At 41.2% G+C, this 23,814-nt stretch overlaps 1 long non-coding RNA gene across 1 annotated transcript; it reads right to left on the reverse strand.

The window, feature by feature from the left end:
* Positions 1 to 10,341: 10,341 nt before the first annotated feature.
* LOC144799013 (uncharacterized) lies at positions 10,342 to 23,455 on the reverse strand. Its single transcript, XR_013603726.1, has 2 exons — positions 23,416 to 23,455; positions 10,342 to 11,083 (listed from the first exon to the last, which is right to left on the reverse strand). It is a non-coding gene; the product is annotated as an uncharacterized LOC144799013 (long non-coding RNA).
* Between the last annotated feature and the right edge of the window lie 359 nt (positions 23,456 to 23,814).

Consider the following 23,814-nt stretch of genomic DNA (forward strand, 5'->3'; position numbering starts at 1 on the left):
GTTTGTCTTATTAATATTGCATTTCACAAAACATTGGGTATCTAGAAGAAGCTTGCATATGTGCATTTACTAATGTTAATCCGCTTGCAATAAAATGGCCGCTGCTACGCGGGATTTCTTACTGCGCATGCATCTGTCACACTCACGTGACATGACGTACTCTTTGCTTTGGAGGGAATCTTTTGCTTCTGCGGATTAAAACTAAGATGGCTGCCCAGTGTCCTAAAGCATGCATGAATCTTGCACTGCTGCTTTTGCTAAGCTATTCGTTCAGCTTAACACTAACGCAATAGTTAAATATAAAGTAATGTGAATAGAGTAGAGATAAGTGGTATACAGTACATTCAGTTATTCTTTGTTCTAAAACTGTTTCTTTTCTATTTCTCATATGTATCAAACTTTGGGCCTGACATATATTTCTGAACTCCATCTTTGGAGGAACTGCGACTGCGCAGAAAAGCTCAATTCCATGAAGCACTGACCTTTGATACTCGGCCAACTCCTGACTTGCTAGAAGATGTTCATGGGAACGTCAACTCCTGACCCCTGTGAAGGAAGCTGAACTAAAATATGGACTACATTGTAATCATTATTGATACATTCATTGCCGGGTGGAATAAAAGTGCATGGGAAAATAAAATTGATGGGCGGGAACGCAAACATTAATATTCATTCTAAAAAGTTTAATTTTGGTATGGTGTGATGGCCTCTCCTCATTCTTTGTCCAATCAAAATTGGGGATCCTTACACTTGCAACATTGGGGGGTGGTACACTGACCTGGAAAATAGTATAACTAGGGTAGGCTTAGCTAGCTAATTTGTCCGACTTGTCCGAATAGCTGACCTGTCACTGACCCAACGCACTCAATAGGTGATCGGGAGCAGAGGTGCTCGTGGAGCCCTCTGTCAGAAAGTTTGAAACCCAGATCGGGGTTTGAGAGCTGAAGTGCTGGTGAAGCACTTTGTCAGAGAAATCGATAACTTTTACCGGGTTCTGGCTGTTAGCTGCAGAGAGGAAGTAACGCAGGCATTGCAACTTTAACTGCGGGTGCTGGTCTTAGTCCTTGGTGTTCCTGTTCTGATCCAATTTGGCTTTACCTGTCCTGATTCCAATCTGCACCTGTTTGCCTTTATGGTGCCTGCACTTTCGGGGTTCTGTCCTTTAAACTGACCCGTGGCCAGGGTTAGTTCTTCACACCATTCTAGGTAAATATTAAATGTGGGTATTGTCATTGTACTGTTTCCTTCTCTCTTCCCACCCTTTTGACAAATGCGTAAAGACTGCTTTATAAAAACTCTACATATTTTCATTTTAATCATTATTTTCCTAATTGAGAATTTTCTAATATTCAATGCTTGGATAATGACATTTTAAAGATTTTAGATAAAGAGTTTAAACCTTTCCCGAGTTGTGGTTATTTTATGAGTGCAAATGTTTTATTTCTACCAATTATGTTAACACCCTGATCCAGTAGGTTTTCAGGTACCGGTGACTAGGGTTGGTAAGTCCACTGGTATAGGTCCTGAATGGTTAAAACAAAATTTTGATATGAGTGTAGGTTTTACCTGTTTAAATTGAATATATATATATGGGTCCAGGTGAGTATGGTAAATAACGGGCAGGTGAACCTGCGCTCTATCAACGGATCCTGTAGATATTACTCTGTTTTCTGGTGCAAGTTGCCTGCTCCTCCCTGCCAGGCCCCTATGCTAAGGGAAAAGCGTTTCTGGGTCATTTGTGAGGAGCATCTATAAACATAAAGGCTACAAGGGTGTGCTGGATGGATGGGGCACAACCTGAGCACTAAGAAAAAGATGAGAGAAAAGAGCATGGCTCGGATCCTAGGTCAAAGTCACACCAGTAGAAGCCCTTTTAAGGACTCAGGATGGTGGAGATAGAACAAAGCGGTGTTTAATAGATGAATCCCGGTATCACATGTGGGTCGCCTACTGAATGGGATGTATTTATCACCTCCCACCCATTACTCTCAAAGTGAGAGAATGAAAGGAGTCTTACAGCCTTATTCATCAACGGGCCGTTTTGCGAGCCCCTAATAGCGATTCATAGCGAATCGCTATTAAGGACTCGCAAAACGGTATTCATGTAGGAATTGCTAAATAAATAGCGATTCCTACACATTCCTTATTTGCGAGTAGCAAATTGTTAATCGCAAATAAGGAATAACTCCCCATTCATTCCTATGGGCCAAAAGGCCCATAGGTATGAATGGGGAGTATTCCTTATTTGCGATTAGCAATTTGCTAATCGCAAATAAGATAGCGATTTAAAGGGTGCCAGGGGTGTCCAAAGGACACCCTGTAGCACCCCTTAAATGCAAATTGAAACAGGTGTTGCGCACACACATGTCCAAAGGACATGTGTGTGTGCGCAACATGCAACTTAGAAAAATGCTTTTAAAAGCATTTTTCTAAGTTTTTGCTATTTACCGAGAGGTCTGACCTCTCGGTAAATAGCAGCCCAAAATTGCATTTTCCCAATTTTAAAATGCTTCATGAATTGCATTTAAGGTATCTCAAATAGAGATTCCTTAAATTCAATTCTTCGCAAATGTGCGAATTCTTGAATAGCGAATTTTGCATTTGGGATGATGAATCCCAAATGCAAAAATTGCACTCGCAAAAGGCAAGATTCTGAGAATCTTGCCCTTTGCGAGTGCAATTTAGCTTGATGAATCAGGCGGTAAGTGCATACCATGGCGTGCTGAGCAACATTAGCTTTCTTGCCCAGGTAGTAATAATGAAGAGACTAATGACTTTTATTATGGCACTACAACAGAACACAGGATTGCAGGCTGTCGTCGATGAGCCAACAAGCCATTTAATAGTAGATGAACATGCTGTTGCTTGCAGAAATACTCTAAGGAACAGAGTGTATGCCTGCACATGCCAGCATGAGTTTCTAATATTAAAGGTCATGCTGGTGCATATAAAAGAACACAATCTTCCTTCAGTACAGTTATTATTATTAACCATTATTTAATTAATTTATGTTGAACTCAGTAACAGTGATAAAGAATGATCAAAATTGTGTATATATAGCTGCCAGTTCAAACAGTCTGTGAAGCATAACATTTATCAGTTCAATTTGCAGAAATAAAGTTATTTGCACACAGTACAAAAATGCACAGATTTGAAGGGATTTAATAATTTGATTTCTTTCAGTGTAGCCAATAGCTCTTTTCTTATAAACAGTATTTTTCCTTGGGATTCTGAAGGTCGTTGGTTTCAGCTATCTATAATTGTGGTTTGAGATTTAACCCCTTAAGTGCTGCTGTCGGCCCTTGGACGTCGCAAGCACTACCTCCGTAGTGCTGCGCACATCCAATGGCTGACGCGGCCCCGCCCGTTTTTGAGGAAGTACCGCACTGCCTCAATCTGGGAAAGTTAAAAACGGGTTTTAGTTTAAGAATCCATATTTTGTTATCCAAATGGTACGCCTATTGCATGGTGCCAGGCTGCGCTGTATCATGTTTTTATCTAGGCCTATATATTACCCAGAGAGAATGATAGATGTGGTTTGGAATGGTTGAAGCAAAACGCAATAAAATACTGACCAATCATTTCCGGGTAAATTCAACTATTTATTTTTATGGATTGACTTTCAATGTGGCTGAATGCTATGGTGGCAGGGCTCTGTCTCTAAGTGAACGTGCTATTTCCATTTAGTCTGATATCTGTTATACATCATTCACCTTCAAAGCTCCATTAATGGATGGTTTGAGTATAAACATATCCTTTTAGCTTAGTTATAGAATTAAAAACTATGCTGCACCACAAGATCTCTCCTTCAACGAGACATTTCGTTTAAATGGCAAGAGTGGCAGACACAACTTGGAGAATGTTACATTTATTGAGATGTGGTTACACTTGGCAGTTGGCGAATTGCTGAAAATATTTCTCAAAGCGGTCAGGGTCTTGTTGACACCCCGACAGAACTTGCTTTTACACCTATAGTTGTTGAAACTATTTCTTTAGTAAAGGAGGTCTACATGCAAAATGCTCTCTTATTTTCAAAGATTTATTGAGGGAGAATCCTCCCAGTCGTTGCCTCTTTGGAAGATATGGGTTTACTTGCTCATTAACAGCAAATCATGAGTAGGTTTATGCCTTACCACATTAAAATCTCACCAGCCGCCAATGATGGTACACGTCCTTTGCAGCAGGCATATTAACCCTCGGCGCTACCTTAGATGAGACAAAACTCTGATCTTTCTCCAGCAGGTGCATTAATCACCAGAGTTATCTTGACACTTTTATTATTGCCTGAAAACTACTGGATACACAAAACCTGTGCAGCTTAGGTGCTTTCAAAACTGCTACAAAAGGGACACCAGTAACAAAACCAACCGCCCACCCCCCCACCCCCCACCCTTCCAGCTTCCCGGGGAAACGCCCAATGCCTGGTACGGCCCGTCTGGCCTTGATCCCAGGACTAAAAGTGGTTATTGCTTTCATAATAGGGCAAGTCCTAGCATATATTGTCACCCTGAGCACAATACATCTGACAGTTTACTCTGCTGCTCCGAGCTAACTTAATTCCTTGAATACTGTGTCAAATCTGTAAACTGCTTGTTCTTGCCTTTTACTACTTCTCCTGCAGCTCTCTTCCTCCTGATACCACCTGCTGCTCCTGCTACATTTGCTACTAGAAAGTTTCTTCCAATTCCTGCTCTGTATTATGTTTTATTTCACTCTGCACTTTTGGCCCCTGTATTATTTAAGAGTCTGTATCTCAGTCTTCCATCTGTGCAGTGGTCTCCCAACTGCTATATCTTTTTATCCTTTGACCCTGGCTTCTTAATGGCAGCTTGAACACTCTAGCTACCTGTTAGAAGTGGGGGTCCCTAGTTGACAATGGTTTGCAACTTTGTCCAAGTAGGGACCCTTGCTTCTAGTCAGGGTAAGGCAGTTATGCCCTTAGACAACCCTTGCTCACCCCCTTAGTAGCTTGGCATGAGCAGACAGGCGTATCTCAGGAGGGGGGGAGGCTGTAAAGCCTTTGTGCACAAAGATTAATACAGTGAAAATACTACAAATGGACAGCACACCAGTTTAGAAAAATAGGAAATATTTATCTAAACAAAACAAGACCAAAATGACAAAAATCCACCATACTTATATCAAGATATTACCAAAAATAGGTTATTCACAAGCATAAAGCTTGTAGAAATAAATAGCTCCACCTGGGACTATTATGATGTCTTGACAGATGAAAATCCCAAAGTACAACGCCGATCGAGAGGTGTGTAGCGTCGGGCCAGGAGTCACATAGACCCCCAAAGAACAGTATCTTGGCAAACGACAAAAACAAAGACGGTGCATAGAGTTGGGGAGGTGATGCTTTGTTGGCGCCGGGCAGCATCGGTTCCTCATGATCTCAGGGGTTGTGAGCCGTCGTTTCCTTACTGTTGCCGGGGAGGTGACGTCGTGGTGGCGCCAAGGCATCTGTACCTTACGACGATGCAGGGTCGATGGATTCGGGAGGTCTACACATCAGGTATTGGGTCACCGATGATGAAGCACTGTTTCAGTGAGGTAAGGGCTGCGGTGAAAGTCAGGGCAGTGTGTCAGGAGGGTCACGAGTGGTGCCGTCGGCTCCGTTACAGACAGTAGCCTCGGTGATGGCGTCGACAGGCATCGTGGCTGAGGTGCAAGTTGGGGCGGTTCATCCTGCACTTTACGAGCACCACCCAGGGCTTTGTTGCAGGTCACGGCATCGCTTGCAGTAATGGTGTTTCTATTTCCATCTGTAGCAGCTGAAACAGCAGTTCCAGGTGCAGGAGGACAGAGGAAACACATTATTTGTTTCCCTGAGACTTTAGAACAGGAGGCAAGCTCTACACCAAGCTCTTGGAGATCTTCTTCAAGCAGGATACACAGCACACAGCAAAGTCTTGGTCCTCTCCTTGGCAGAAACAGCCAATGCAGGCCAACCCCACACCACATACAGCAAAGGATGCAGTGCTTCTCCTTCAGCTTTCCCAGCTCTTCTCCTTGGCAGAGGTTCCTCTTGAGTCCAACCGTAATCTACAGTTCTGGGTTCTGGGCCCTAATATTTATACTTATGTTTTCTTTGTTCTCCAAAGAGGCTGTGTACCCAGTCAAGACCAGTTCTATCCTCTCTCTGGCCCAGCTTTGTGGCAGGAGGTGATGACAACATTGTCCAAGGTAGACCAGGCCTATTCAAGTGCAGGGAAATCTCCTTCCACTACTCTAAATGCAGCCCAGGTCTATTCAGCCCAGCTCTGACTCATCCAGGAAAGTCAAGACACACCTCAACCCCTCCCCCTCCCCCCAGTGGCTGTCTGAAAATAATGCACATCCACAGCCCCAGTCACTCCAAAATAAGACAGTCAATCCAAAATCAGCAAAGGCAGACAGGATGGCTAAGCCAGAAAATACCCAGTTTATCAAAGTGATATTTCCAAACACACAATTTATAAACCATCTTTACTAAAAGGTTTGTTATTAAATTCTGAGTTCAGAAATACCTAATTCCACCTTTCTATCTTATACCAATGGGAAGTTATACTTATAAGATGTTATAAATAAACTCCTATCTATCCTATGGGATAGCTAGCCTTTCAATAGCGAAAAATAAAATGCACTGTATTTCACTATCAGGACATTTAACACAAACCAGTACATGTCCTACCGTTCCCATACACTGCACCCTGCCCATAGGGGTACCTTGGCCCTACCTTGGGGGTGACTCACATTTAGTAGAATGGAAGGTTATGGCCTGCAAGTGGGTGCACTTGCCAGGTCGACATGGCAGTGGAGACTGCGCGCAGACACTAGAGTGGCAGATCTGAGACCTATTTGAAAGGCTGCTTTTGTGGGAGGCACAATCAGTACTGCAGGCCCACTGGAAGCATTTGATTTAAAGGCCCTGGGCACACACAGTGCACTGCACTAGGGACTTAGTAGTCAAACAAATAGGCCAATCATGGAAATGTCAATTCATAAACACAATTAGGGAGAGCATATGCATTTTAGTACTGAGAAGCAGTAGAGTACAGACTGTGCACAGACACTACAGTGGCAGGTCTGAGACCCATTTGAAAGGCTGCTTGTGTGGGAGGCACAATCAGTACTGCAGGCCCACTAGCAGCATTTGATTTACAGGTTGTGGGCACACACAGTGCACTGTACTAGGGACTTAGTAGTGAAACAAATAAGCCAATCATTGAAACGCCAATCCATAAACACAATTTACAGGGATAGCATTTGCACCTTAGCACTGATCAGCAGTGGTAATTTGCCCAGAGTCATAAAACCAACAAAAACAGGTTGGAAAAAGGAGGCCAAAGAGCAAAAACGTCTGGAGGTAAAGTCCGTTGAAAAAGCTGGGTCTAACACTACCCCCTACGCCTCGTTCGCTCTAACCCTGGGCAAAGTTTGCGCTACTTCGCACTACGCGAATTGCACGTAGCACAGTGCAAGCACGCATAGCGTAGCATAGTGCAGCGGTCATTTTCTGCTTGCTTGCGGTCGTCAACGTCAAGTTGGCGACCGCGAGCAACCAAAATGACATCCCGGTGAGACTTTTTGCTTGTTCGCGATCAGCAACATCAATTTGCTGATCGCGAGCATGGAAAATAAACCTCCTGGCGAGATTCTCAATGTGGGAAGGTCAGGTTTCTCATTGCGAGTGGTCGTGTATGCTCACGACCGCTCGCAATGAGAAACTACCAGTCCGCGTTGAGAAAGCTGCCGCTCGAGTAAAAATCTACTCGAGCAGCAGTAAAAGACAGCTCGCACTGTGCAAGATGCCGTTTTCAATGATTGCACAGTGCGGACAAGCATCTGGCACTGTGCAATCATCGCGAACAGAGCACTACCAGTTCGCGTAGTGCTACGCGTAGCTCGCGTAGTGCGAAGTGCACCTCGTGTAGCTACGCGTAACGCTACTTTGTGAACTACGCCCAGGGTTAGTTCTCTCATTTCTTTCATGGCTTGCTCCATTGCACTTCACCCACTTTCTGCTTCATGGCACTGCCTTTCTTCATTCCTATCCTACATCTGACCAGAATTAAACACTGTGTCCATTGGTTCCTCTCATTCTGATGCCTCTGGCATGGTTGTATCCAGTACTTTGAATGGACAGGCACTGTACCTGCTCTTCTTTAATTTGAATGGGATAGTCCTGGCACTTATCTGCATGGCTGCAATGCTTTTAATAAGAAAGTAGATGCACTTCTCAGCAGCATGCAGGTACAGTGGAACAAACCATGCCTGCATGTCTATATCCCCATTCCGAGCACTGGTTTATCCACAATGTTCAATGTTGAGCAGTAGCATAATTTAGATGATATGGGCTTTAGAGCCAGCAAGGAAAATGACCTCTTTGACTGCTGTTGTGTTAGTAAATATAGCACTGTCAGGGTTGAATGGGCCCCTCCGGGCTATCGGCCCCGGTGCACTGCACCTGCTGCACCAAGGATAGCTGCACCCCTGGTGTTTAGCCAATGCCAAGATGCAGTGCCGCCAACTGCTGAGCTGTGGCTGGCTTCGATAGACTCATTATGTTGTTCTGCAACATAGGAGAGCAGAAGAAAGGAGAGATCAGTGTAATGTTTTCTTTGAGCATTGCACTCTTTTGGGAATATGCAGCACTGTGCATCAAATACAGAATACTAAAGACTGTCTGATGACTGAACATTAAATACTGAGCAAGTATAAGAGTGGGCTAAGACTGTGCTGAGCTGCTGGGGTATACACGCCAAGCACATACTGAGACCCTTGTCCTGCCAGTTACCCCTGGAGAAGAGAGTGGGGCCTTTAACTAATTGCACTGTTGAAGACATTTAGAACAATTTGATAGTTACTTAAAAATCAACAGAGTCAATGACTATGACCACACTAACCATAGTACAAGATATCAAGATCTCCCTGAGATGAAGAGAGAGAAGGCATAGACTTTGACAAACCAAACCAGAGTGAGCGAGTGTGCGTCAAGGAGACAAGTAAGCACATATAGTAGCTGATTCAATGAACTGACTGAAAGAGCAATCAAAAGATAAGAAGTGTGCCGATGTTCTGGCATGATACCCTTATCTGCTGCACAATTAACTAATGTAGCCCACATAGGGTATAACGTCCATACATCCTCAACATATCACATTCACTTTTTCACTATTCCCTACATGCCTTCTTTCAGTCACTTTTGAACCTTCAAGGAGACTTTTCCGACATCTTTCTAGGAACCAAACCTCATAGGGCAGCACACCTACATCCTACTGTATTCCATAGGAGGACCTTGTAAAGAATAGAAACATTCTCAAACAAAGTCCCATTCTACCACACAGTGACATTTGATCCCCTCATGCGACCAACACAGGCTCAGTCCTGTAAAGCTGCTGGAACACAGCAAATATAGCAAAACTGGCTAAAGTCCAATCTGTAAAATGAGAGCAGAGGATTTATTAATAAGCTCATGCTTAATTCCCATGTCTCTAGGGGAATGTATGATCTGCACTGTGATCTAATCACACTCTAGCCCCAATATTACAACAGAGGTAAACCTCAGAAGGTAAGTAGATCACACGCAGCTTGAGTTTGCCATCATAGCCAAGCAAAACAGTAAACAAAATAACTACTTCATCAGCCGGACCCATGCAAAGACATCATACAGTGAGGCACATTTTGGCCCTGATGTGACCCTCTTATTGCAGCTGTGACAGTTAAAATCATTAACAGTAATTACGAATCTCACACATAAGTAGTGAGAAGAATTTTCTTGCCACACCTAAGAATAGTAGCTGTAAATTCATAGAGATGCATGAATAATCAACCAGTATTTCTGTAATCTTGCCTCTGGGACCGGTCGACCAATTTTAGATCCTGATGCAAACATCCTCCTCTTTCTTTGCTGAGCACCCACATGCATAAACAATTACCTTAAGCCAGTCTTTTATCAGATGTGGCAGCTGTCAATTGAGGGATAGAAGCAGGGTCAGCTCCAAGGCTCACAATATGTCCTATCTAAACGAAGATGACATAGCCCTTTTGGAATCCTGTCCTTTACCTGCTCTCATTGCACTGATAACTAGATAACAGACTGCAAGTTTGGCATGAAGAAGAGTAGAAACTCACTGTTAGAACTGGGGATCTCTAGTTGGCAGAGGTATGCACCTTTGCCCAAATAGGGACCCTTCCTTCTAGTCAGGATGAGTAAACTACATAGCTAAGTTTGCCTGTGCTCTCCCTCTGGTTGCCTGGCACAGAGCAGTTAGGCTAAGCTACAGAGGCAATGTGTAAAATATTTTATACAACCAACAATAATACAGCGAAAACACCACAAATGGACACCACCCCAAGTTTGAAAAATAAGGTATCTTTATGTAAACCAAACAAGACCAAAATGACAATACAGAGATCAAAATATGACTTTAAAGAGGTAAAAAACATTTCTGTCCATAGAAGACTATGGATGTGACACTTTCAGAACAATGTGCCTGCGATGCATCAAAATCACAACCAAAAACAGCCACAGGGAAGGTGATGCATCGGTTCCTTGCTCCATGGGAGGTGATGCGTTGATTCCGTACCTCCACGTAGGGCAGTAGATGTGTTGGTTCCTTACTGGAGAGGATGTGATGCATTGTTTTTTAAGTGTGGGAAGGTGATGCGTTGTTTTCTAACTGCGGCCCCAGCGTTGTTGAAAATCCTGTGCTCAGGCCTGATGCGTCTAAGATCTAGTCATTCTAGAGGCGACAGCAAACCAAATGCTGCATCGATTTCTCCAGCCACTGACCGGCGATACGTCGATTCTTCTTGCCGCTCAGCAGGGTCTGCTTTGGAGCAGGTGCAGTGATCTTTGGCGTGGGAGATCGGTGGACGGGACTTGGCGTGGACGTTTTCTCGGACACGGGCAGGTGCTGCATTGATTTCTCAGCTGCACCTGGCTGTGCACCTGGAATTCCTCCTGCATGGCGGTGCTGTGTCGGAATGCTCAGCCGCACAGAGAGCAAAGCATTGATTTCCTTCAGAACTGTATCAGGAACAGCCTCCAGTTGCCCAGAACTTGCATAGGAAGCTGTGCAGCTCCAGTGTTAACCTGTGGAACAGACAGCCTTTGAATAGTGAAAAATGAAATACACATGTTTTCACTATTAGTCATGTCACACACACCAGTACATGTCTTATCTGTAACCTACATTGCACCCTGCTCATGGGGGTACCATGGGTCTACCTGAGGGGTGTAAAAGAAAATGGAAGGTTAGGGCCTGACAAGTGGGTGCGCTTGCCAGGTCGACATGGTCGTTGAGAACTACGAGTTCAGACACTGCAGTGGCAGGTCTGAGACACATTTACAGGGCTTCTCATGTGGGTGACACAACCAGTGCTGCAAGCCCACTAGTAGCATTTGATTTACAGGCCCTGGCACACTCAGTGCACTTTACTAGGGAGTTACAAATAAATCAAATATGTCAATCATGGATAACCAATTGGAATCACAATTTGCACAGAAAGCTTATGCACTTTAGCACAGATTAGCAGTGGTAAAGTGCCCAGAGTCCTAAAGCCTACACAAAATGGGTCAAAAACAAGAAGTCAAAAAGCAAAAAGTCTGGGGGCAAACCCGCTAAAAAAAGAAGGACAGATAACTATTGCTCCAGTCAAGGAAATAGCAATATCCAAGCAAACCAGTATTCAGTTTTGCCCCTTAAACTGATATCCTACTTCACTGGTTTCTTGCAAGGAAGATACCATGTAGTTCTGCCTCAAGGGAATGTGGGAGAAAAACACCAATAATTATCTGAACCCCAGTATTTATTCACCCTGATATTTTACTAAAATCTTTCAGCTCCACTTGATCGAGCGGTTATAGATTATACTCCTCATCAGGAAAACACAATTTAGCAGAGTTAAACTGAATAAAATATTGGAAGGTTCTAGGTCAAAAATAAGTTAAAAAGTGGATTTATTACAGAAAAGCCAAAATGCAGTACAGACAAAATGCAAAAATTACTATGAATGCCCAATTACAGAGGTACAGATAAATGCAAAACCATAACATGTAATAATCCCTATTTAAGCAGAATCTAAACAAAAATTCAAAGTGTGAAACTCATAAAGAGCACTGACAGCATCTCAATAGCAAGTTTAAAGGCAAAAGAGAAGCATGGCAAATAGCCTGCAGGGAAAATGGTGAAAGAAGCAAAATCTCCTGCGAAAGACAGAAACCCAAAGGTTTTATAGACAAATCACACAAGATATTAATAGGTTATGGAAATTCAGCATGGTATGATCATAGTTAGGGACGCATTGGCACATAAAGAAACAACAACATAGGTTTCTAAATCCTTAGTACTAACCTATTTCTTCACATTAGAGAAATCTTCTGTTTGCTTCCACATCAAATTCACTCCAGAAATGTATTACCCAAATGAAACATTTCTTACGCAATGGCTCATAGAATTAGCAGGGCTACACTAACACTTCCAATGGAAGTCTTTGAAAATGATACATTGAGCAAACAATAGAAGCTTAATTTACAATCAACACTTTCTAACAATGTTGTATATTACTAATACATTGACATCATTCACTTGATTATCCTTGAAAACAAGGGGAGAGATGACTTTTCAGAGGGACGCTGACTGAGAAGGGGAATGAGCAGGAGCAAGTTGAGTAGAGCAGTAGAAACTGTGTCCATTTAAAAAAATAATGGGCATATCACAGGAAAACGTGGTATAACTACTAATTGCATTATTCACACTTCAAATTGACATAGGAAACTCATCCCAAGTACATCATGAGTTCATCACTTGTAACGCTATGCAACATTAAAAACACACCTTTTCAAAAATACGTTTCACAGGACATTTGTGCATTTTGCATATTTTGAAAATGCTACAAAAGGAACTAGCAGAGGTCAAAATCATGAGCAAGAAATTAATATAACTAAAGAAACAGAGGAAATTACTATAACTTCATGCCTGAATCCACTACAATTGCTGCCGACCCATCTGAGGCCTGCGACAAGTAACTCGAATTGCCATCAGGCAAGTACTGTGCTGGTGTGCTTAGGTGGGCTTTTCTCTTGCATTGCTACTTGCAAAATAATAACAAATGTCAATAGAGTGCCGATTGGGAAGATGGCAACAGCTACAGCTCCTCTTACTACAGACATAAGAATATTGACCATGGAGCAACTATCACAGAGGCTAAAAGACGGCCTTGAGGACGTCTGCCATAATCCCACTATCTATATGAAGACCAGAGGCCGATGAGTTGGATCCCTATAGAGGCTTGCCCCAGAGCCACAAGACTACATTACCTGCATCTGCTAACGCTAGCGTCTACCTTTATCTGCAACCTTGGAAGCCCAATGACAATTATAATTGGAGTAAAGAACAGATGACAAATGGCCAAGTACAACTCAAAAAACCCATAAGAATAAGCAAGACCATAAATTCAGGGCATTTTCAAACCTAAGTATTCTTTGAGTTCAAGATTTGTATGGCTGGGTGAAACCTTAATTATGCTGTTGTTAATTTATGTATTGTCAAAAATGTGACGCTGTGCGCGAATTCACCAAAATATGCCATTATGCCACATCACATAAATATGCGCCATTTGCTGAAAAGCTTTATGCTGAATGCAGCATTTGAGGTAAAAATTACAGCAAGCATACGTGAACAACAAATCGCGATCGGCTGCTGTTCATGGTGCTTTTCTTTTTTGCACTATTAATTAGCACAAAATGCATTCTTGCGTTAGTCTGAGGACCCATTTTGCACCAAAGTATAGTGCTAATTGACAGATTTCATTACGCCTAATTAAGCATAATTTTGCCAACATTTGGGGAATTGCAAGAAAGAAATCACATGAATTTCGCACAGTCACAGGTGAAAAAAGTTGACAATTTCAAAGGCCATTCTAGCCCTCGCATACCTAACAACAGATGATATCTATAATCCATGCACTTTTTGATGAAAACTGATGCTGATGAGGGTGACCACCCACTTCTGGGATGTTCATCAAGTAATACTGCAAACCTAAGAATAAACTACTTAGACTCTTTAAAAAACTGATATGTAGAGACCCCCACAAACACATCATTCCCAGCTATTCCAGCTGCCATGGGTTGCCAAACCAAACAAGGCACTCAACATACTAGGACACACAACTTTAGAGGGTTCAAACCTTGAAGGAGGCAGAATAATCCATGACACATCAGGAACTTTCAAATCGATATGGACCTTGTTGAAGGATGGTGGCAAGACACAATGGTCGCTCCTTAGAGCTGCTCGATGACACTGAAGAACGGCCGCTCCTGAAGGGACCTTTTCTGGGCGGTGGTGCGATGGCTCGAACATGAGCATGTATGTCGCAAGCACCTGGGAACTCAGAGGCAAGTTTTTAGACTGTAAACGGTCTATATAAGTGCTGCTTAGTTTTTTCCCTCTGCCCCCGGGGTATCCCGCATTATGCCAGCCATTTTGCGAGTTTTGCTCTCGCATTTTCTTCAGACGTCAGTGCGTCTGAAATACTCTTTTGGTTGATTGTTCTTGGCCGTTAGAGCTATTTTCACAGCAGAAATGACTACTTTCCTCAAAATTTACAATGTTTCATGGAAAAATTCTTCTTTTTTGTTGAATGCTGTTAATTTCTCTTCAAGTGTGATGGATACCATTCATACAGGAAAATATAGTTATTATCCTCACTTCAAATGTACAGCGCAACTTCTAATTCTATAACAGTGTTTCTGGATGGTGTCCCCTGGAATCTGAGAGGCAAGTTCATTGCACCTAAATATATCTATTTGCCCGCTGCGTATACCATCCTCTTTGCGATTTCTTCATTTTGGTTGCCATTTTGTGAGCCATGCATTTCTTCTTGCCTCAGGAAACCGTGCATATTTTTGTCATTTTGTGTAATACGCCTCACTTCTGTTATACTGAAGTCATTATTTTTTATGTGCTTTGGGAAATACTTATTTATTCCTGTGTATACATACTGCTTCTCCTCGGCATGGTCTCTCCCGTCATAATATTCCTTCTCTGGAATAATAATTTAAAAAATCATCAGACTGCTTTAAACATGGATTCCGTGCATTCAAACAAGACTCAAGGGTCTTCAGGCTCTAATACTAACGGTTGCCAAGACTCTGTCGGCAATACTAACAAACATGTCAAAAAAGATCCATCCGCCCCAACTAAATCACCTCTTCCTTTGACGTTAGAGGACATTATGGATGAACTGAGAAATATTCGGCCTTTCTTGATGGATGCCACCGCAATGCTTCAAATAATTGAAGAGAAATGGTCTAGTCTGGACTCAAGACTTACTGATGCAGAACAAAAGATCAGTGACGCACAAGATGTAGTTGCTAAAGTGGACACTTTATCTAGAGAGGTTGCTCAATTGAAGAAAACAACAGAAGATTTGGAAAATAGGAACAGATGCAACAACCTAAGAGTTTATGGAATTCCGGAAGGTTCCGAAGGTTCTGACATGATCTCTTTCTTGAAGGTACATATTCCACAGATTGTTGGTTTGCCGAAATCTACAGTTCTAAATATTCAAAGGGCTCACAGGATAGGCCCCCTGAATGCAGCAGCCTTAAACAGCCCTCGTGGAATTATTGCCTACTTTCTTTTATACTCTAATTTAATGGCGATTCTTAATGCTGCCAAACAATGTAAACAGATGCTCTGGTCTGGTCAAAAGAATTTCTTCAGTCAAGGCATCTCTAATCCCACTGCCAACCGCCGAAAAGAGTTTCTAGACCTCAGATCCAAGCTGTGTTCCATGAATGCCCGATATGGTCTCATTCATCCCTGCTTTTTTAAAGTAACATACAAAGACAGAACTTTCACTTTTGAGGAGCCAGCAGAGCTCAAGAAATGTATTCACATGCACAAAGGAGAAAGTATGGAAGTTAGTAACACCTAATTGTTGTCTCAAATGTTCTCTCTCTTTTATCCCACACGCCCCTAACTATACCTTGTTCAACGCTGATGTCTTTACTTGTGTTGTCTATCTGTGTTGTTGTTCATGCTTCACCCTGTTGTGTTGTCTACCTAAATGTTCGGCAAGTTCCCTTCCATTGTGTTGATTATATTTTCTTTTCAATATTATTGTTCTCCGATTATTTGTTGACATTACATCTAATTTTTCTCAGTGTCCTTCTTTGGAGCGGCTTCTGTCCTCTTGCGCCCCCCCCCCCCACATCAATGTTCTTTTCATTTGTGACTGTTGTGACTAAAGTCTGTTGTCTTTTTGTCATCTTCTCTACAGATATGCTTCAAGGGAGACTGTGTTCTCCTTTTTTTCCTCCTGCCCATTTCTCACATCCTATCCTTTTTTCCTTCTCTTTCCTTTCTTCTTTGTTCTCCAGTATAATACTGCTTCTATTTCTACTTACAAACTTGTTCTCGTCGTTCTTTATTATTATTTTTCACTTTGCATGTATGGTCTTGGACATTATGTTGGCTGTTTTCTCTTCTTTTATATCTCAAATTTCTTATTCTCTCAAATTCTCTGGTCTATTTTTGTTTCTGTATTTGTCTGTATGCTTTTCTCTCTAGACTTGTATTACTATCCTTCATTCTGGTCTTTGCTGATCAATTATTTAACTTTTTTTAAGTTTCATGCACTTTTCATATATTTCTTTGATGAGTGGTCTACTATTATCTCATGGAATATCAAGGGTATTCGTAACCCTGTTAAAAACATGTATTATCCCACTTTGCTAAATTGAAATGCCAAGTGGCTTTATTGCAAGAAACACTCCTTATGGAGCAAAATTCACTCTCCTTACATTAACTATGGGTTGGAAATGTTTCTGTTCTCTAGCAGTTAATAATAAGCATGGTGTAGTAATCATATTTCACAAATCGTTAACTGTTCTTTTGCTAAATGAGGTTAAGGATAACAATGGTAGATGACTCTTACTGAATATTAAAGTAAACAATACTCCGTTTTCTATATGTAATGTCTATGGTTCTAATGGTATAGATTTAGTATTTTGGAATTATTTTTCTACTCTCCTTTCTTCTCATGCCTCATACAATCTGATAGTGGGAGGTGACTGCAACCAATTTATGGACCCCCTCTTAGATCTGAAATCCCAAACCAAATTCATCCCAAATAAAATGCAAAAGATTTTCCACAAACCTATTACTTCTAGAGGGCTGTTAGATGCTTGGAGAATTTCTCATCCTGATGTCATGTAGTTCTCCTTCGTCTCCCCTGTTCATAGGTCTCATTCCCAAATAGACTACATATTTTTCACTCAATCATCTCTTCTATTCATGACACATACTGAGATTGTCTCTATTCTTATCTCTGATCACACCCCTGTCATTTTAGATCTGAATTATCCCACTTCCACACCTACTTCACGCAGATGGCGATTTAACAATTCCCTTTTGTTGGACACTCAATGTACTGAGCAATGTTCATTGTTTTTACAAGAATGTTTCAGGAATAATCTTCTCTCCGACTCACAGCTTAATTTTATTTGGGATGCTTTTAAAGCAACGGCCAGGGGATTAATATTAGATTTTGTTTCCCGGAAAACAAAGAATTCATTTAAAGATGCAACACTAATCTTAAAACAAATTAGGGCTTTAGAACATGTCCAAGCTCATTAAAGCCAAATTGCAATATAATAAACAATCCTGGGATAATGCTTGCGGTAGTCTGCTCAAATTGAATGCTAAAATGTACAGCGGTCGTAATAAAGCTGGTAAATCCCTAGCTAACTACATTGAAATTAAAAAACAGAAATCCAAGATTGTTGCCATTACAGATACCACATGGGTTAGACATATCAGTGACTCCAAGATCTTAGATTGCTTTACTGATTACTACACTTCTCTATATACTCCTGAGTCTGCCCCTTCGTCTGATCAAATAGATTCATATTTTCAAGCCATTCCCAAGTGCTCTGAAAACTACTTTGACCTGACATCCCTCGATAGTCCAATATTAGAAAAAGAAATCACCAACGCTATTAACCACTTGGATGCTAAGGCCCTGGAAAGATTTACAACCACTTTCCATTGAAATCAATGGAAACTCCATGACGAGTTACGCTTGTCATTAGCAGCGAAGGGGTTAATCAACTTCCCAAAGATAAAGCCCCTGGACGGATGGTTTTACTGTGTGTTCTTTCTTGATTTTAAGCAATTACTTGTTCCTCGGATGCTATTTCTCATAAATAATTTTTTAGCTATTGGAAAAACGCAAGGTTCCTTTACTCAAGCTATGCTTCGCTTGATCCACAAACAGGACAAGGACCCCTTTTACTGTAAGAATTATAGACCTATTTCCCTAATCAACATGGATTGTAAGATCTTTGCCAAGTTATTAGCTCTTTGCATAAATCAGATCAAACCGGTTTTGATTAATATATATCAATTCTAATTTGTAAAGGGCTGATCGAATACAGATAATTCCAGGACCTTCCTCTACATTATTCATTTCTCCTCCAGGGCTGATTCACCAGTCGCTGCAATTACGTTAGATGCCGAAAAGGCTTTTGACAGAGTAAATTGGGAATTCATTTTCAGAGCATTTAAATGGCACAGCTTTAGTCCGCACATCATTTGTTATATCAAGTTGCTAAACTCTGCGCCCTCAACCTCCATCTGGGTTATTGGTTCTCAATCCAACTACTTTTCACTTCATAGAGGAACTAGACAAGGGTGCCCTTTATTCCCACTTTTATTTATTCTTGCCCCAGAACCTTTTTTGGAAAAAAGTTGTCATTCTCCACAGTTCACTGGCTTCCAAATTAAACATATTGACATTAAGTTTACTGAATATGCGGATGACATTTTATTGTATCTCTCTAACCCCACTACTTCTTTGCCTGTGCTTTTCTCTTTGTTCAAGGAGTACTCCGCAGTTTCTGGATATAAACTCAACATCGACAAATCTGAGGTTTTGCCCTTAAATAAACATTGCCTCCCTGATATGTTTAAAGATACGGGGTTCAAATGGAATTCAAAAAGTATTAAATGTTTAGGCAACCTATATACAAATACCATTAAAGAAACTATTGAAATTAACCTTGCTGATATAGTTAAAAAACTCTCGGCACGGATATACAGCAGGTCCCTATTATTTTTGTCATGGTGGGGCTGATTAGCCACAAATAAAATGATGTTGCTTCCGATCATTAATTTTTATCTGTCCATGCTCCCAATTACTCTTCCACTCTCTTTCTTTAAAACCATCAATCGTTCCTTGATCAAATTCCTATGGAATAATCACAAGACCAGGATTTCATTAATTCGACTTCAACAACCCAAAGACTTAGGAGCAGTCAATTTTCCTAATCTTAGACATTACCATTCTGCATTTACCCTGAAACAAATATGGACTTTTCTTTCAGACAACCCACTCACACCATTGACTGCATGGAGCTTACTAGAACAGACCCAATATACACCATTCTCATTAAACATGGCCATTCTTCTATATCAGCTCCCTAGACGCTTTTCTTCTCCTACCCTCACCCATTCTACTGCTGTTGCCACCTCTTTCGTTACTGTCCATTTCTATCAAACAGATATTTTTGCACAGTCTCCTATTTTGTATAACAAACACCTAAAACTCATTAACAGAGCCCTATTTTGGAAAGAATGGATTGACAAAGGCATTATTACTATTGAGAATTTGATGACCGATGGGTCTCTTATGGATTTTACTGAGATTCAGGAAAAATAAGATGTATCCCAGCTACATGTTTTTCATTTCCTTCACCTCAGAACATCTATTCTTCAACTCTTCTCCTAGAATTCTTCCTTGCTTCCACATAATCAGACACACGCTCTCTCTATGGACTTTTCCACTCAGTTGAAAACATCTGCCATTTACAAGATATTGTCTCATCCTACTGATTCAAGGAACTAAATCTAGGATAGAAATATTATGGGAAAAAGACTTGGTACAAAAACACTCTTTTCAGACCTGGGGTTCCATTTGGGCAAAAATCCATACCGCCTCACTATCAGCATGTACAATGCATACATTGTATTATTTTTACTATAAGCTGATCCTTAACCCTAAAGATCTCTATAAGTTCAAGTTGATGGATAATTCAAAATGCTGGTCTTGTCCTCATGAAAATAGTGACTTAATCCATATGTTCTTTCTTTGTCCTTTGGTTAATAGTTTTTGGTTGCTCATTTGGAAGAAACTAAATGAAATTTTATGCTCAGATTTTTCGTTTGACATTTTACACATTTTTTGGGATGGTTCCTCCCCTATATGGAGTGGCCAGGGTAATGAGGGTTAATTTATTGACTTGTTTATAGCTATTACCCTTCATATTATTACCACAAATTGGAAGGATGCTACTAAAATCTCTTATACTGCCTGGTGGAACCTTTTATGTCATCATCACAGATTGGATTGTGCACACGCCACCTCTATACCTTTATTGAATAAAAAAGATTTACTCTGGGCACCACTCTCGACACTCCTATCTAGGATAGTTGTTCGCCCTATTTCTTAGGTAATCAGTTATGTTCACCCTTATTGGTTATTATGCTTAGTAAGTTGATGTTGCTATTTTCGATATGCTGTTCTGCTTATTACACGCTTATGTCCCCCCTCACTCCCCTTCCTTCCCCTTCTGACCCTTATTTTAAAATGCTAAATTACATATGATTATGTATATTGTTTATATTGTTCAAATTGGTTTTGATCTTGTACTTAATACTGTTCACAACTCTTTGCTTTCTCTTTTTTATTCATTGTAATTACCTAGAAGTTATGGAAGTGTTTGATTATTACATGTTTACTTTGTACTTATGTTTTACTAAATGGACCTTGTTACATGAAAAACAATTATTCAGCTCAGAGATAATAGGGAAATATGAGCCATGTATGAACCAATGAAGTGCAATTAGAGAGCAGAAACCCAGGCCGCCCTTGGACGAGCCTCAACCTTGGACCCAGCAAATATCTTGGGAGGCCAACTACATATTTCCGTCCCCAGGTGGCAAGATCCTAGCAAAAGAACTCCCCAACAGAATTAAGAGTAGGGACATTGGGATGTGCATAAAAACTGCATATTTTCTAATATAAATATGTAGACAGAGCCTGCTCAACGTTGACCCTTATGCTCTTTCGCAGTTGGTAGCACAATAATTAAAATATAATTGTTATTGTCTTCCTCTCGCTATTTCACCTCACCTCTTCTGCCACATGTGTCTCTTTAATCCTCTCTCGGTTTACCTTTCTTTATCTCTGTCTGTAATTACTTCCTCTCTTTGTTTCAACTGTCACTCCCACATTTGTCTACCTCACCTCTTCCTCAATGTATCTCCCTCTACTCAAACTCTCACTACTTAAACCTCCCACACTTATACCTCTCTGCCCGACTCCCTACCTCATGTCTCTGTACACCTCACTGCACTCTGTTTCCATTTCAAAAATCTCTATATCCCTTGTTCTTTTTTGTTCCTCTTCCAAACTCATCTCTCTTTTCCTTACATCTCTATATGTCTCCATCCTTTTATAACACACCTCTCTACCACTTTCTTGTAAATGCCTGTGTCTCATACCTCTTGCTTGCCTCACCACATGTCTCTCTACCTCAAATCTCTCTACCTCACCTCTTTCCCTCACTACCTAAACTCTACATTTACCTTACCATTTGTTTGCTACCTCACCTCTCCTCTCACTCCTCTGTTTTCTCCACCTTACCTCTCTCACTACCTTACTCCATTCTCAATACCTTTCTTTACCTCTATCTTATGTCTCTCTCATTAGCTTCTCTCTCGTCAGTTTCTGCACCTCCTTCTCCATTTCAACTCACCATCTCTAACAAACATCTCTACCTGTAATACTACTTCTCACTTCTTATATCTCTCACTTCTTATATCTCTCTCTGCCTTGTCTCTCTCGTCCTGCACATCACAACTCTCTTCCTCACATTCTCATACCCCTACCCTGGTGAAAACCTCCTTTTTGTTTCTCTACTTCAATTCTGTCTCTCTACTTCAATTCTGTCTCTCTACTTCACTTCTTTTCTCTCTGCACCTCGTCTGTCTTTCAATGCTTCCCCCTTCTCTCTCTCCCTTTCTCTCTGCCCACTGCTCTCTTAATCAGATCTCTCTATAAAATTTCTCATTTTGCACCCTCCACCTTGTCTCTGTCTCTACCTTGTATCTCTCTATGTTTCCCTCACTGCCTCAGCTCCCCACGTGCATACATTGATCTCCCGCTCCCTTCTTTACCTCGCTCTAATGCACCTGTGCTTCTACCCTGCCTCTTACGCGACCTCCCCATTTGCTTCTCCTTAGCTTTCTTTAAATCACTGTAAAACCTCACTTTTCTCTCTACTTCTCTTTTGCTTGCTACCTCTTTCGCTGTCTCCCTTGTCCGCACCACTACCTCATCTCAGTCTCTACCTCCGTTCTCACTCTTCCTGACCTCACTTTTTACCTACTACCTCCCACCTTCTTCCATTTCTCTTTCTCCACAGTTTGGGGTCACAGACTAGCCAGCGTTATGTACATACAGAAAGAAGAAAGGACACACAAGGCAGTGGAAGTGAAATTTAGGGAAACAAGTCAGCTTTTAACTGATGGAAGTCTGGAAAGCCGCAGTGCTTTGAATTTACTGTTGCAGAGGGAATGCCAGTTGTGAAGGGAGATTACCAATATCTGGTAATTAAATGTACAATTTCAGGGACCATGTGCCTATGTCTTATTACAACATCGAGGAATGGGACGTATTCTCTGACCCAGACCAAACGCACAGCAAATTACGCCACCTTGACGCGGCTTTATTCCTTTTTTGAACCACTTTAATCCGTTTTTTTTCCATCCTTGTTCTCATATTTTTATTTTAGCTCACTTGATTTGTCGTCCCCACATGACTTCATATGCCTTTTTCCAAGTTTCTAATGTTCTGCCTGTGCCACTCCGGGCCTCTTGAAAGAACATGATTGATGCAAGGTTTCGTAAAAAGCAGTGTTTTATTAACCAGAACCCAATGCATTTCGGGCATTCATTGCCCTTCTTCGGGGGTCACTATAAATGAACAATGAAAAAATAACATCCCATCAATATACATCATACTGCTTCTTAGAATTATGTCACATGATTTAATATTCACTTTAACCCCTAATGACATTTCTTTATGAAGCGTTTTTATCTTTGCTTAAACTGCACACTCCATGAATATACTATCTCGCTCTACCCGTTCTTAAAGAATGCTTATCTCTCGAATAGTAGCTCCCCCTCCCTCTCCTAGTTAAACAGTTAGCAGTCGGTCATATCGATTAAGCTCCGTGTTCTGCTTGCATTTATCACTCTACTTCTCTGCTCTCCCCGTGCTGAACATGATGACTAACATTTTATTTTGCACAATATTTGTAAAACACTTTGTTCATGCTCATAAATGTCCACGTACCTGCCAAACACGTTTAAAAACCGACCGTTCTGCTCTTCATTCAAAAACAACATTATGCCTCCCACAATCCCTTGCGTTTTTAAACCCTCCCCGATCCCAACTGTTTTAACTCTCCCTCATCAAGGTAAACAACTGAAATGGATGTGCATCAGCTAAATACTACATCTCCCATAATGCTGTAATCGACATTAACTCAGTATGACAGACACAGTGTACAGCTATAATACTGATGGTTTCGATGTATCCACTACACCAGGCTTCAAAGTTCAATTCCTCCGTAATTTCACACTGACTAGAAAACGAAAACGATGTTCCAAATGTCCTGTGTTTTTTTTTAATTTCCATCTTGATTGTAATCCTTTAATTCATCGGGTGCAATCCCACGGCTGGGCAGTCACT

The sequence above is a fragment of the Lissotriton helveticus genome, chromosome 12, assembly GCF_964261635.1.
Source record: "Lissotriton helveticus chromosome 12, aLisHel1.1, whole genome shotgun sequence".
Taxonomy (NCBI): domain Eukaryota; kingdom Metazoa; phylum Chordata; class Amphibia; order Caudata; family Salamandridae; genus Lissotriton; species Lissotriton helveticus.